Source organism: Cheilinus undulatus, linkage group 23 (assembly GCF_018320785.1).
Source record: "Cheilinus undulatus linkage group 23, ASM1832078v1, whole genome shotgun sequence".
NCBI lineage: Eukaryota > Metazoa > Chordata > Actinopteri > Labriformes > Labridae > Cheilinus > Cheilinus undulatus.
Genome location: NC_054887.1, coordinates 18,849,033 through 18,863,404, shown reverse-complemented (window position 1 = coordinate 18,863,404; position 14,372 = coordinate 18,849,033). Strand labels below are relative to the sequence as shown.

The 14,372-nt window shown below is 39.0% G+C and overlaps 1 protein-coding gene and 4 non-coding genes across 7 annotated transcripts in view; all 5 read left to right on the top strand.

Annotated features, from left to right (window-relative positions):
• wnt5b (wingless-type MMTV integration site family, member 5b) overlaps positions 1 to 14,372 on the top strand; it is a 128,451-nt gene that overhangs the window by 37,829 nt on the left and 76,250 nt on the right. The window lies entirely within an intron of this gene.
• trnal-caa lies at positions 1,116 to 1,227 on the top strand. The gene is made up of 2 exons: positions 1,116 to 1,153; positions 1,182 to 1,227. It is a non-coding gene; the product is annotated as a tRNA-Leu (tRNA).
• On the top strand, positions 1,552 to 1,663 carry trnal-caa. Its single transcript has 2 exons — positions 1,552 to 1,589; positions 1,618 to 1,663. It is a non-coding gene; the product is annotated as a tRNA-Leu (tRNA).
• trnal-caa lies at positions 2,162 to 2,273 on the top strand. The gene is made up of 2 exons: positions 2,162 to 2,199; positions 2,228 to 2,273. It is a non-coding gene; the product is annotated as a tRNA-Leu (tRNA).
• On the top strand, positions 2,963 to 3,035 carry trnak-cuu. Its single transcript has one exon. It is a non-coding gene; the product is annotated as a tRNA-Lys (tRNA).

The following is a 14,372-nucleotide window of genomic DNA, read 5'->3' as shown; positions in this document are numbered from 1 at the left end:
ACCCCTGAGCCCGCCCCTTGGCTTAATGGAAGTAGCTCTCCTCCATTAAGAGGAGAGGAGGGCGGAGCTTTCTTCCAAGCAGTGAGGGCAAACTGAGCCCAGCTAACTCCCCACATGACACTTACTGTCAAATACCGATATGAAGCTGATAAAGTTAGCTAAATTTACTAGTGAACCTTAATGGAGATCATTTCTTCATTTTGTCCTGTCCAGTAGAAGGTGGAGGAATAATAATACCATCCTGTTTCAGGTGTAACAGGTGACTTTTACACATTGACTGACTTTTACTACACAAAGTCCCTGTCTGACAGAAGGGACTGGTAGTTGAGCCCACATTTCACACAAAATGTCACAAAGTATATTGGGGTCTAGGATTATGGTGGATATGTTAATACTAGTATCATGATTGATCATTTCCAGAGACTTTTACAGCCTCCACAAAGAAATTTTTCTGATTTCCATATCTGAACAACAAGACAGAGGCAGATAAGGTCAGGAAGAATAAGGAGTTAGGAAACATTTGAAAATACATATGTGTGACTGCTGTGTCCATTCATGAAGTAGGGGGCTATTTTTTCACATGGAAACAGGCAGTTTCACCAGCAACTGCTGGGGGCTTTGTGCTCCAGGAGGCCTCTAAGATGACTTTCATTGTTTAAGATGTGCATTTTAAAGTAAATAAATGGGTTAAGTGTGAATCAAATAGCTTAAAAATAGGTTTTGATGGACTCCTGACCCAAACAGGAAGTTCCTAAAGTCCTAAATTCAAAATCAAGCAGTTATAGTTGGGTCGATCCCTATAGAGATGAATCTCTGTGTGATAGACCTCATTCTGGACTTTACCTGAGGCCTCCAGGTTATTGAAGCCACTGAACATGAAGAGATCCTCTAATGGGATTGACTGCCACATGGGATGTAACAAATATTTGCAGTAAAATGACACCAGATCTGATTGTCTTTAACATTTAACTTTCCTCTCTTCGTCTGTCAGCAAAGCTGTTTCTTATCTGGTTTTGTTTTGATAAGCTCTTCTTCTCTAGAACAGTTAAAAGGACTTTGTAACGTTGTATGACTCTGTTGGTTTGTGAATCCAGAGAGATTTGCAAAGGTTACTTGTCAGGATGGCCGAGCGGTCTAAGGCGCCAGACTCAAGGACTCACTCCTTCCTGGATTAAAGGGATTTCTGGTCTCCACATGGAGGCGTGGGTTCGAATCCCACTTCTGACAAAGATTTTATATGAACATGCTTTTTGTCGATTCTTCATTGTTATGGCTCGTTCATTCGCTCACTCTCTTCCTGGAAGGCTTTCCACAAAATGTTGTAGTGTTTCTGTACGGATTTGCCCAGTAATTTTGTAGAGCATTTATGAAGTAAGGCGCTGATGTTGACTGAGAAGGCCGCACCTGTTTGAGAAGATTGGAACAGGTGTGGCCAAATAATTCTGTGCATATCAGTGAACATAGACACAGATATTATCATTACAGGCCTCCAGCTAGCAAAAATATGTTGACACTGCTTCCACTCATTTTACCAACACTCAGTTGTCAGCAGTCAGGATGGCCGAGCGGTCTAAGGCGCCAGACTCAAGGACTGACTCCTTCCTGAGTTACAGGGACTTCTGGTCTCCAAATGGAGGCGTGGGTTCAAATCCCACTCCTGACACAGATTTTTTTATGAAGATGCCTTTTGTTGATTCTTTGTTGTTATGGCCTGTTCATGTACTCATACAGTCGTGGGCCTTATTATAGTTAAATATATAGGACTTGTGGTTCGTGATTTCTGATTTGTTGGTTGAAGTCCCACATGGCAATGGTTAGAAGTGGTTCGTCAAAATAAGGGTTCCTGTATAAGTTCTTTGCACATAACTTGTAAGCAGTAATGACTCTTAGAAACCAGCTCAGATTTAAGGGAGAAAATTACTGTTGGAACTGTACTTTTTCAGAGCAACTAATTTAAAAGAACTGGTTGAAACCCCAATGAAGATAAACTTTTACACACTTTTTAAGCCTCCTAACTGATTTGATTTAAGATTTTGTGTTTGGATCTTTTCTGCTCCTCAGAGTTACCAATTTTTGCAACAAAAGTATTCTTTTAGACATGGAGCACCTTCCAGATGCTGTAGCACCTACACAGCTTTTATGACTTTGTTGGTCATCAGCAGTCAGGATGGCCGAGCGGTCTAAGGCGCCAGACTCAAGGACTGACTCCTTCCTGAGTTAAAGGGACTTCTGGTCTCCAAATGGATGCGTGGGTTCAAATCCCACTCCTGACAAATACTTTTTTAAAACGAAGCATTACCATTACTAAAGTTGATTTAAATGCGTTCAGCTTTCAGAGAGAATTTTTTTTGCTTTTTTTCCAACAATAATAGAGTCTGGAGGTATTATGCTTTCAGGATGTCCATCCATCAGTCAGAGCTAGTCCTTAGGATGTGACATCTCAAGAATGCTTGGATGGATTTTCATTAAACCTTGCCCAAATGTTCACCCTGACCCAAGAATAACTGTTTAGATTTTGAAGGTCATAGCTAATAGGTCAAGGTCGCTTTGCTTCATAACCCTTGCCTACCAGGTCAGTTATTAAACATAAAATCTTTGAAATGCTTTAAGGGATTTTCTACAAACTTTGCACAAATTTCCACTCTCACTTAAGGATAAGCCAATAAGATTTTTGAGGTCAAAGGTAAAGGTCATCAGGACTCATGTTCATCCCTAGCTTATATTTGTACCATAGAAAACACTACAGTGCTTTCATTTGACCCATCACGGTAACTTCACTGTCTAATCATCATCTTGATTGATGTCTTTGATTTTTACAGCATAAAATTTCAGATCAAAGATTTTCAAAAGCAGAAATCCTGGTCTTTGACAACCCTCTTAAGTGTTATAACACAATCAAATACAGTGGTGATATGTACTCTGTGTGCTGAGTTTCTTATACTCATTCTCAAAAGGGTTTGTAGCCCGGCTAGCTCAGTCGGTAGAGCATGAGACTCTTAATCTCAGGGTCGTGGGTTCGAGCCCCACGTTGGGCGCAGAGATTTTGAAATATATGCAATAGGGTAAGTAAGAAAAAGCTAGTTATGCAGGTTATAGTAGATTGGAATGACTCACCATGAAATATCTAGGTTACTTGAACGCTCCCTAAACAATATCACATAAACATACTGATCAATGTCCCTGCTTATGTCTCTCTCTGTTAATCGCTAACCAGCAGGTTAAGGATGAAGTAGACCCCAAAGCAGATTCTTTTCCTTACACCACTGATAGCATTCCTTGTCTTTAATAGTTTTGGCAAAGTGGTTTCTTTATCAGATTGTGTTTGGGTGTTTAGGTTCTTGAATGGGGCAGAGAGTGACGTCAACAGCTGCCATCAGCAAGGCCACAGTCTGCAGACAGTGAGAGACAGACTGGAGACACAGTAACATCTTCAGCTGTCGCTCCAGCTGTAAAAGAGACGTTATCACTCTCTCAGAGATTTCTTTCTTCCTGGTCTACTCTACTAACATCTTCACAACTTCCCCTGGAAAAAAAAGTTTCTCATTTTGTTCTGTTTTTCCTGGAAATTCTCAGTGTTCCTGAAAGTTCCCTCTTCCTCTTTTCCTTCTGCGTCTGCAGTAATCACGGTCAGTAGCGCGCTGAATCGGCTACTTATGAATTCTCTCTCTCTCTGTTTGAGCTGCGGAGCCTGAAGGTCTAACCTCCAGTTGAACTCCCATAGCTTTGTGTGTTCATGTATGTGTGTTTGTGAGGGCTGTGAACCTTCACCTTTGACCTTTCACTGCATACCTGTCTGAATTTACTGCTCAACTCCCACCTTATCCCCCTCCCCCTCACTATCTATCTATCTTTCTATATTTTTCTCTTTTTTTATCTGCTTTGTTTTCTCTCTCTTTCTCTCTCTCTCTCTCTCGCTCGCTCGCTCGCTCTCTTGTAGGCCCCAGTGCCTAAGGCCGGATGTAAGGGTCATTAAAGGAGCTCCTTGTGTGTGCACGCATTTACTGAAACGAGGGCGCTAGCCATTCCCCCCTGTCGAAAAGCTAAAAAGGAAATACCAAATTACTGAGGGCCTCTCTCTCTCTCTCTCTCTCTCTCTCTCTCTCTCTCTCATTAACGTGTCATATGATCTTTTTGGCAGGTTTGTCAAAACAGTCAAAGGAAAAATCTTCAGTTCATACATTGTGAATGTAAAGTGTTACATATCAAATTAAATATTTTGTCTGCTCTATTATTTTTTCATTGTGAATCTCAAAGTTGAAGCATGTAAAAAAAAGTTTTCTGTATATGAACATACATGCTGGATTTTTCAATCACATAGAACTGGGACCCTTAGTTTAAGACAGTGGAAAAATCCCAAATTACACAAAACAGTGGTATTTTTAAATGTGATAAAAGTTTGCAATTAAAAACTTTTAACTACAAATGTTCTGAGATAAACAGAAGCAACAGAAGTAGAAGAAACTTGTCAGTTTAAAAAACATAAACCTAATGCTTTCACAGTTGACCCTGCAGTAGGAGAGGAGGTGTTGTGGTTCAGTAAGTTACTGTGTAAACTGGTGTTTGTTAGCTGCAAGTGTCAGTAGGTGATGTATTACAACATTTTTAAAACAATGAACATTTCTGTCTTAAATATGCTTAGAGGGTATGAATTTGAAGAAAAACTTTAGTAAAGGACTGTCAAAGTTTTTTTAAATATCTTTTAATATGACAACAATTTACAGACAAGATACAACATTGCGTACAAGACAGTCTGTCAGGATTTAAGTACCCGCTAAAACTTTCAAAGTAAAATTGGTTTAACCTTCAACCTGATTATAATTTCTTTTTCAAATCCAGTAAACAGTATGCTTACAGGATGAAAGCTTGTCCTCCATGGAAACACTCTAACGCAGCTAATGTGGTTAAGGTTAAAGCCAGCAAAGCTACATTAGCTATGTAGGTAGCTAACATAACTAATCTAAAGTTACGCTAGCTACGTAAACTAACGTAGCTACAAAATGAACACAGCTTAAAGCTTGAGCAAACAGAGCTACATTGGCTACATTGGATTTTGTGATGTTTGCTAAAGCTAGACTCCTTTTAGAGGTAGTTACACAAATTTATGCTTGCTCCAGCTTTTTGAGCCCTTGCTAATGTAAACAAAGCTACATTAGCTACGTTAGATTTGAACAAGTTTGATAAAGCTAGAGCCCTTTTAGAAATAGCATGGGGAATGGATGCTCGCTTTGGATTTTTAAATTTAAGCTAAAGCTATCATAACTATATTCGCTTACATCTTACATAACATCTTAACTACGTAGCTAAAGAACTTTAGTTAGCTTAATCTAAAGCTAACAAAGCTACATTAGCTAAGTAAACTATGTAGGTAGCATGGCTACATGAATAACATAGCTAAAGCTAAAGCAAACAAAACCATGTCAGTTACATTAGCCAATACTAATTTTGCAAAAGCTAGCTTAAGAAGTAGTTAGTTTTGTTAACTTTAGCTAAAGCTAGCTACGTTGTTACTATTACTGTGTACATACTTTAATCCCAGCTCAGACACTTGACCTTTTTTCTGCTCATTTTTAAAATGTTACTTGGTCAGTAATGTTTGCAATGTAACTGGTAAACTTTGTGAAGCACATTTGCTAAATAAAAAAAAACTTAAAACGAATGGAAAAATTATGTCCTTCCTGGTCTGACAGATGTGGCGTCTCACAGTAGTGGTCTGCATGAGGGGGCGTCTGAGATATGCGGCCTGCAGCCAGACCCCCCTCACTGCAGACGCATTTGACGCGGTCGACAGTTAACATGGTCACTAGTTTCACCATAACACTTGTCTTGGACATGAAACAGACAATAGATCCTGATACTTTGTTGTCTGTTGTTGACTGATGTTTTTACTTTGTTTAATTTCAGGTGAATTTGTAAGTAAAATGAAAAGCCATTCCTGAAGTAGGCTATATTATTTTAGTTTAGCACACTTAGCATACATGTCAGGTCAGGCTTTATTGAGTTTTAAAACTTTTCATTAGGGTTGATCAATTCACTTTTCCATAGACAGTGTAGACAGTTTGTCAGTATGCCCGTTATGGCAATGTAGACATTATCGAGCTAGTGCTGCTAAAGCTAACAGCAAAGGTAAGGAGGTCATTTCTGCTTATCAGGGAAGGTGGGGATGGAGCATGGAGTGGTTTTACTGTGCTCAGATTGTGTGCTGTTGAAAATGCACTTAGGATGAAAGAAAATATATTCAAAGAAATTGATTTGGGGACTTTTGAAATTGATTTAGAATCACAGAAACACATTTTTGTGATTCTGGTATGAAAAAAAGATGACTGGATTATATGTACCCTGGAAAAAGAGTTTATGATTGTGCTAAATTCAGGTGTTTCAGGTGTTCAAAAATCCAGTAGTCATAGGCCTTTCTTTGTGTGCAGTATTGTGAGATTGGTTTGATTATAAAGAAAGCGCCCTTGTCTCCTTCACAGTAAAGCACTTGTCAACCTTGTGGACGCTTTAATAGCACTAAATAACAAAGATGAACAGCAGACATCTCTAAATTTAGATTTAGATGATAGCAGAAAGAATGCAAAAAGAACAAGGGTTAATAAGAAAAGACTGAACAACAGCTGAGAGAAAGAAGCCAGAAGAGACGGCAAGCAAGCAGGGAAAAAAACGCCAGTGTGTGCGTGCGCCTGTGTTTGTGTGCATGTCTGTGCTGGAGGTGTGCCAAGGAGCCTGCCAGCCAGCAAGACTGAGCTGGAGGGCCCCTGCTGGGGGTGGAGGGTTCAGGCGAGCCCCCTGCCTCCACTGGCCTACTGGAGCATGCTGGGTAAGGGGGAGGGAGGGGAGGAGGGGAGATAGAGACAGAAAGATAGGGATAGTGAGACAGAGGGGAGAGAGCCCAGGAGAAAAGAAGGAAAGGAAGAAGCAATAGAGGTAAAGAGGTGGAGACGGCCTAAGAGGCAGACAGACAGACAGCCATGGGGCGATGAAGAGGAGGAGGAGGTGATATCGAGGTAGAGGAGGTAAACCCGGAGCAGGAATGTGAGAGGAATTCAGGGAATGGAAGAGTTTCCCTCTGGGTGGAAAGAGAGCGAGAGAGAGATGGTGGAGAAAGAGTTGGGAGGGTAGGGGATCCTGGAGAAGCTGCTAAACACTCCACTTATTTACTCCTTCCATCAGGCACTCCTTTACTCTTGCATTGCTATAGACATTCAACAGATCCAAATGTGTAAAATAATTGCTCACCAGGTGCCCAGATAGATCACAAATACTGGCAAAACTTATCATTTCATGTAATTCTTCTTTACAAGTGTTCAGTACAATGAGGCCCTTTTAAAATCACATTCACTCACAAAAATTTGTAGAAAATGAAGTACAGGCTGACTCTGAAATCATACTGGGGGACCCTTTGCTTTATTGCATTTTTTTCCTTTACATTAATGAATCCTGTCATCAAACCTCTGTACAATATTAACAAAACAGCAGAGGAGAGCATGCCATCCAATAGAGAACATAATGAAGCAATATCAGCTCTCAGTCAGCACCCCTGCAGACCACTACTGTGGCATGCCCCCTCTGCTAGGATGGAAACATAAGCTAAAACTTTCAAAATAAAATCGGATTAAACCTCCAATTAGGGTTAGGATAAGCTTTAAGGTAACAGTTAAAAGTTAAAAACCTGACCAGCCAAACTCAACAACAAAACACTTAATGAAATGGAGTAAACATGAACAATCTGCTAACAGGAAAAGGCTTCAACACACACATGAAAACACTCTACACAGCTAATGTAGCTAAGGAGTATGAAGCTATGTTAGCCACTCAAGCCATGTTATAATGTAGCTACCTGGCCAACATAGTTTAGGCTGAAGCTAACAAAGTTTCATTAGCTACATTAGTATGCTACATTTTTGTGCAGATGTAAATTAGCTTTAAGCTAACTCTGGTCAAATGGCAACATATTTATTATTGTGCATGGTCCCTTAACAACTAATACAATAAAATAATAACAACAACTTGCTGAAGCTAATGTAGCTATGTTAGGTATGAAGCAATGTGAATTTTTTGAACATGTAGTTAAGCTCATGTGCTACATTAGCTTAAGCTCATGTTGCTTGTGTAGTAACGTTAACTATGTAGCTAATGTAGCTAAAGCTTTAGCTAAAGCTAATGTTGTTAAAGCTACTTCTAAAACAGGAAATGCGTTGTTCTGGTAAATTACGTCACTTCTGGGGGTTTCTTTAGCCTAAAACACTCTGGTGGTGGACTGTTGTGTTGCACCATATGAAGCACCTGTATTGCCGTCCTTAGGTGAAAAAAAAAACAAAAAAGACGAGAAGCAGTGGTATCAGCATCTGAGGCCTCCCACTTCTTCACCTTGAACAAAAGATGGTGCTTAATTCCTTTTTTCCGTGCTCTCGGACAGGGCTGCTACTACAGCAGCCAAGATGGAAGACAGCTGTTCTCTCAGGAAAACACCCCCCCAGTCATAGAAAATAATGTGAGAGATTGTTTGGACCTGTGTTGACCAATGCCGGAGTACTTTGGCCTTAAGAGCTGTAGTTTACAGCAAGAGCCCGCTTAAATTCTCAGGAATGAGCTGCATGTGTGAAAGGGGCTCTGCACTGCAGCTGTGGTAAAAAAAAAAACTGAGAAAAAATGTCTGTGATTACACAGGGTCAAAAATACTGACTTGCTCCGATTTTGAGTGGACAGTTTAAGGCTGTCCTGAAGTTTTTAAGGCGTTAGGCAAATAAATGTACTTTAACTTGAAGATCTTTCAGTGTAGAAAGACATAAAGCAGCTACAGGATCCAAAGGTTGTCAACATTTTTTAAGCCCTAATGAATTTTTAAGATGTTTTCCTTCCTTTTGGTTGTCTTAATATCATTGCTTTCTCTTATTCTTGTCTTATCTTGGCATGACTATGGAGCATTATAGCCAAATCTTCTGAACACAGCAGGGTTCCTCTGTTCTCTCCTCTACCTCGCTCTCTTGGGGATCAGTGAGACATTCTGTTATTTGCTCTTTTTTTATCTGCGTATGTAGCAGCTCCTGTGTTATATGTGTTTTTTTGTAATGTGTCTGCAATTCCCTTTGCTGTACTGGCAAGACAAAAAGCCTGTGTTCCCCCCAGTGTCTCCCTCCAATCACCGTGTCTCTCATCCTGACTACAAACACTTTAGGAGAAGAAAGACAAAGGTGTAGGGATGGAGCAAAGGAAGGAGGTGAGGAAAAGGCCGAAGAAAGAGAAGAGGAGGGAGCTGAAGCTGAAATGAAGGGAAGAAGGAGGAGAATGGGAAGTCAGGATAGTAATGAGAGACGATAAGAAAGGGGGGAGGTGGCAGAGAGGTGAGAGGAGGTGTCAAGTGTCACATTTACACATGTATGGGAGGAGGAGGGGGAGGGAGGGCAGGTCACGGAGGTAGACTGGCGCTATATGTGGTGACAGGACGGTGTTACCACAGAAATCAATAGGCCTGTCTGCAAGAAGCCTCTCAGTGTTTGTGTGGCCAGTGAGTCAGAGCTTTAATTGAAGTCTTGTGTCAGCGTCATAGCAACACAGACCACGGGATGTTCAGTGGATGTATTAACATTAACTTTCACCTCTGTAACACAGAGCACTCTGTTCTCACTGCCGTTCATGTTTCCCTCCTTTATTATTTTTATCCATTTTTAGCCTGAAGTGTGAAGATCGAGCTGAAAGCAGAAATGTGTAGAGATTAGGAGAGAAAAACTGAACTGAACGATAGTAAAGCACAGTCAAACAGGACTGAGCTGCATTAAATAATTAATACATGATTATGGCCCCATGGTGTTTGTGTCTGTGGAACAGTTGGGTGGTCCTCCTCTTTTGTCTGCTTTCACTAAAGATTGTATAAAAAACAGAAATATTCCTCTTGAACAACTTTAACCCCCTCATGAACATATGAGGTCATTACATTTAAGCTTTTCTACAATATAGCAATCATTTCTGCTACTAGAATTTTTTAGATAATTGCCCAGGATGTTCATTACATGTTGAATAATTTGATATGAAATATTGGGATAATTTGCATCAATTTGAATTTTTCAGGAATTTTCATGGAAAATTATGGTCCATGTCTGTTTATTTTGGAGAGTTTCATTGGCAGTTTTGGGGTAAATTTGCTTAATTTTTTTGGTGGTGGGGTGAAGGGTATTTGGGAAAATGAAACATTTTCTGGACATTTTGGAGGATTTTTGATAGTTTTTATGAAAATTTGGGGAAATTATTCGTAAATTTAGGGAATTTGATTGGGGATTCCACGTGAGAGGGCTTTACAATTTTTTAATATTTTCATGGAAATTTCTGGTTAATGTTTGTAATTTGGAGAGTTTCACTGGGAGTTTGGGGGGGGGGACTGCTTTGATTTTTTTTGGCATTTCTTGGTCATTTGTTTCTTTGTTTGGGGGAATTCTGAAATTTTAAGACATTTTCATGAACATTTGAAAAAACATTTTGTAAATTTTGTGAATTAACTTTGAAGTTTTGGGGTATTTTCATGAAAAGTTGGGGAAATTATTTGTAAATTTGACTGGGAATTTGGCAGAAGGGGCTTTGAAATTTTTAAGATTTTTTTATGGATTTTTGGGAAATATATTTGTGATTTTTATGAATTTGCTTTGAAGCTTTTGGAGTTCATGAAAATGTTTGGGGGGATTTTTGGAATTTGGGGGATCATTTTTGTATATTTTTAAGAATTTAATTAAAAAGTTTGAGTGGGACTTCTCTTGAACATTTTCAGTAAATTTTTTTATTGAAATGTGCAAGCTTTCTGTAACTGATTTTTTGGGGAATATTTGAAGAAATTTTGAGGTATCTCTTACTTTATATGTCAAAGGATTAAAAAAAGGTTAGATAATTTCTTTGTCATTTTAGGAAATTTTTGTGGAAGTTTATGGGAATTTAAAAAAATCAGGCATTTTCATGGAATTTAATTTGTAATTTTTTAAAGGAATATGTTTTGATTTTTTAAAAATATTTTTATGAAACTTTGGGGAAATTGTAGATCTTTTTATGAATTTGGGGGCAGGAGCTCTTAAATCGTCTTGGATTTTGGATATTTCAGGGAATTTGTGATGATGTTTGGGGGAATTTCTGTAATTCTCAATGAATTTGGGGGAATGTATTTGTAATTTTTCGTGAATTTTATAAGACAAATTCAGATTTTAAGTGGGAGTTTTCTTTAGGCTTTATGATTAAGTATCACTGAAACATTATGGGAATACTTGAAGAAATGTTAGGTTGCTACCAACAGGATTCTTCAAAAATATCTTTAAGAATTTTCATAAAAATGTTTGGTAATTTCTTTGACATTCAGGAAATTTCTGTGTGGATTTTGTAGAGAAGATTTCCAGTTTAATTGTAACTTTTAATGTAAATTTTGTTGCTGCCTGGTCTTAACAATTCTTTGTGGTCCGTCACCCAAATGACTCCACCATACCTCTCTAAATGACTGACTCTATTTCTTACTGAGTGAAGACCCCCAATAACTGGCCAACATTGCACCAAAACATGTATCCACTGCTGTATTTTTGCAGAATCAGAACTTTCAGGAGATTTTTGGATTTCATTATTGGTCAAAAGTAGTTCCTGTTCAAAGACTGGGCTTGAATTTATCAGGTCCTACTTATCCCACATAAGTGAGAGGAACTGAAAATGCACTCTAAACAGATGTTTGAAGAAGAAACTCCCATATGGATGGATACACTTATGACAATGCGTATTGAATACAATAAAATTAGTTCAAAAACAATTAATCCATAGTAGCATGAATCTGAATAAGGGTGCAACAAGCTTTGTGCTATAAAGGAGGAGGCTGGGGTGGAGGAGGTTAAGCTTCCCCAACATGGTACATCAGTATTAATACAAGCAGAGATTAGTGAGAAATGTGCCACTGTGCTGAGAGAAAGAGCTGTGATTGGCTGTGGCAGCTGGGAGGCAATGATTAGGATCAGCTGGTCATGGTAGGGTGTATGACTACTGTGTCCTGCATGAACTAACACTAGGCTTCATTTCCTTGAAGGTGTTTAATCCCAGTCATTACATCAATTTAATACCTTTTGTAAACACAAATTCATCTTTTAGGCCTTAGTTTGATTTAAAGACAACAAAGTTCATTCCTCAAACCCCAAAAGGTAACCCCTTATTTCTAAAACATGAGGAGGCAAATATTTTTGACAATTTCATGTCCTCTATTTCCATCTATGTTGCTTTTTGAGCATGTACTAGATCAGACTCTAGCAAAAAGAACAAAACCCCCTTTTTTCCCACAATACCGCTGCATCTGAGGGACGGTGAGGATTAGGCAAATTAGACTAATGATGGATTGGTGAGTGACAGCTTTGTTTGAAGCACAATGTGGCCGTCTTTATAACTTGATGTGAGAGTCAACATGCTTGTCTCCAAATTAGCTATTGTCTCTTGTCTTTTGATTGTTTTGGTTAATATCCTGCCTCGGTATAATACTGCCTTGAAGCAAAAAAAGAAAGAAATAAAGCTTAATTTCTGCTTTCATTCCTTTAACTTTACTTTTGGGAATAAGCTACAAAACACCTAAAATACCATCATTTTACAAGCTATTCCCATCCATAGAATTAGTATTTGTTCTTACAATACCAGTACTTTCATTCCCTCTGAAGCCCTTTCACACGTGGTCATGCAGTATTCTATGCAGTTTAACAAAAATCCACAATGGTGTAATAATGGTGTGCCAGTGTGTGACTGTACAAAGCAAATAAAACCAATATAGAAGCATACAATTTTCTTAAAAGGTGTGCAGGCTAGTTTAAGAAACTCAAAGACTCATTTCTGTATCGACACAAACAATAGGGGGGATTTTTTTTTGTATAACTCAGCTGTTTGATTTTAATCCAAGAGTGAATCATAAATTTGCATAATTAAGAGTGTGGCTAGATTGACTGACAGATGGGCACATTGTAGCTGTTTTTCAGGAGGCTAAAGGTTGGCCCCAACTCCACCTGTTAGTCTCTTACTAGATATGGAGAAAGTGAGGAAGAGTCAGCATTTCCAACGTGGCGACTGCTGTGATTAGGTTTCAGAACGTCACACATGTATGAATGTTACATTGAAGTCTGATTTAAGATGGGAGGTCATGTGTGAGACTTGTTACAGAGCATCATCAAGAACGGTTCCCTCAGCAATGTCTGCAGCAAGCACCCTCTTGTTTAACTTTTTCTTCTTTAGCCCTCAAAGTTGGCATGTTTTCTTTGGCTTACATCTTCTCTTAAGATGATCAATGCCTTTGATGTTTTTCTTACAACTATTACATCATCAGAGGTCTGTTCCGCCTTGCTGCCATCACTGTTTGACATCAGCTGTGTCCCAATGCAGGAGAAGCATCCTATGAAGGATACGCCTTGACAGCCTTTGTAAGAGTGCATAGGCTGAACTGAAATGAAACTTTATGGTTAACAGATGCATTTTTGCTTCACTAGCCGTTCCCGCCCTTATCCCCCAAGTGCTGCTTCTGTTGTCTGTCAACCTTTACAACAAAACTAGCTAACATAAGTAGTTCACGTATCTTAATAAACTATTTTAAAGATGCTTGAAATGTCAAGCTTCCCTAGAAGTAGTGTTGCTCACTATTTGATCAAATTAACCTCAATTGTCTGCATTTGAAAACTTGGTCAGCTACTTGAGAGTCCACTATGCTGTTAGGATTAGTCTGCAAGTAATCCAAGAAGGATCGTTGAGAAGGATGCACTAGGTTGATACTTCATGAAAGGTAGGATGCGTTAGTCAGATGCATATGAAGGAGCCCACAAAATGGGACGCTCTCTGCTACACATCTCTGACACAGTCAGTCTTATAAGCATGAAGCCCCTGAACTGACGCACAGTTCCAGATTCTGTTTCACTCTTTTTACACCTCTGTAGCCACCCCAGATTTTACAACTTGATCCTTACATTATATTTGATGACAGGCTGTAATGGAATAAAAAGCCAGTCATGAAGTGACAATGTGAAAGGTTCTCCTACCACTATGTTTTGAGGTAAACACAAGATTATTGTGCCGATTTCAGGAAAATCTTCCTCAACGTAAAATTCCGAAAACTTTGAATATCCAACCATCTACAGTACATATTATCATAAGATGAGTCAGAAAATCTGGAGAAATCTCTGTGCGTGAGGGACAAGGTCAAAGGTCAATTTTGGATGCTCGTGATCTTCAGGCCCTCAGACAGCACTGCATTAAAAAGAGGCATGATTCTTACTGGAAATCACTGCATGGACTCAGAAACACTTCCAGTAATCATTGTCTGTCATCAACAAATGCGAGTAAAGCTGTATCATGCAAAGAAGAAGTCATAAGTGAATATGATCCAGAAATGCCGCCAT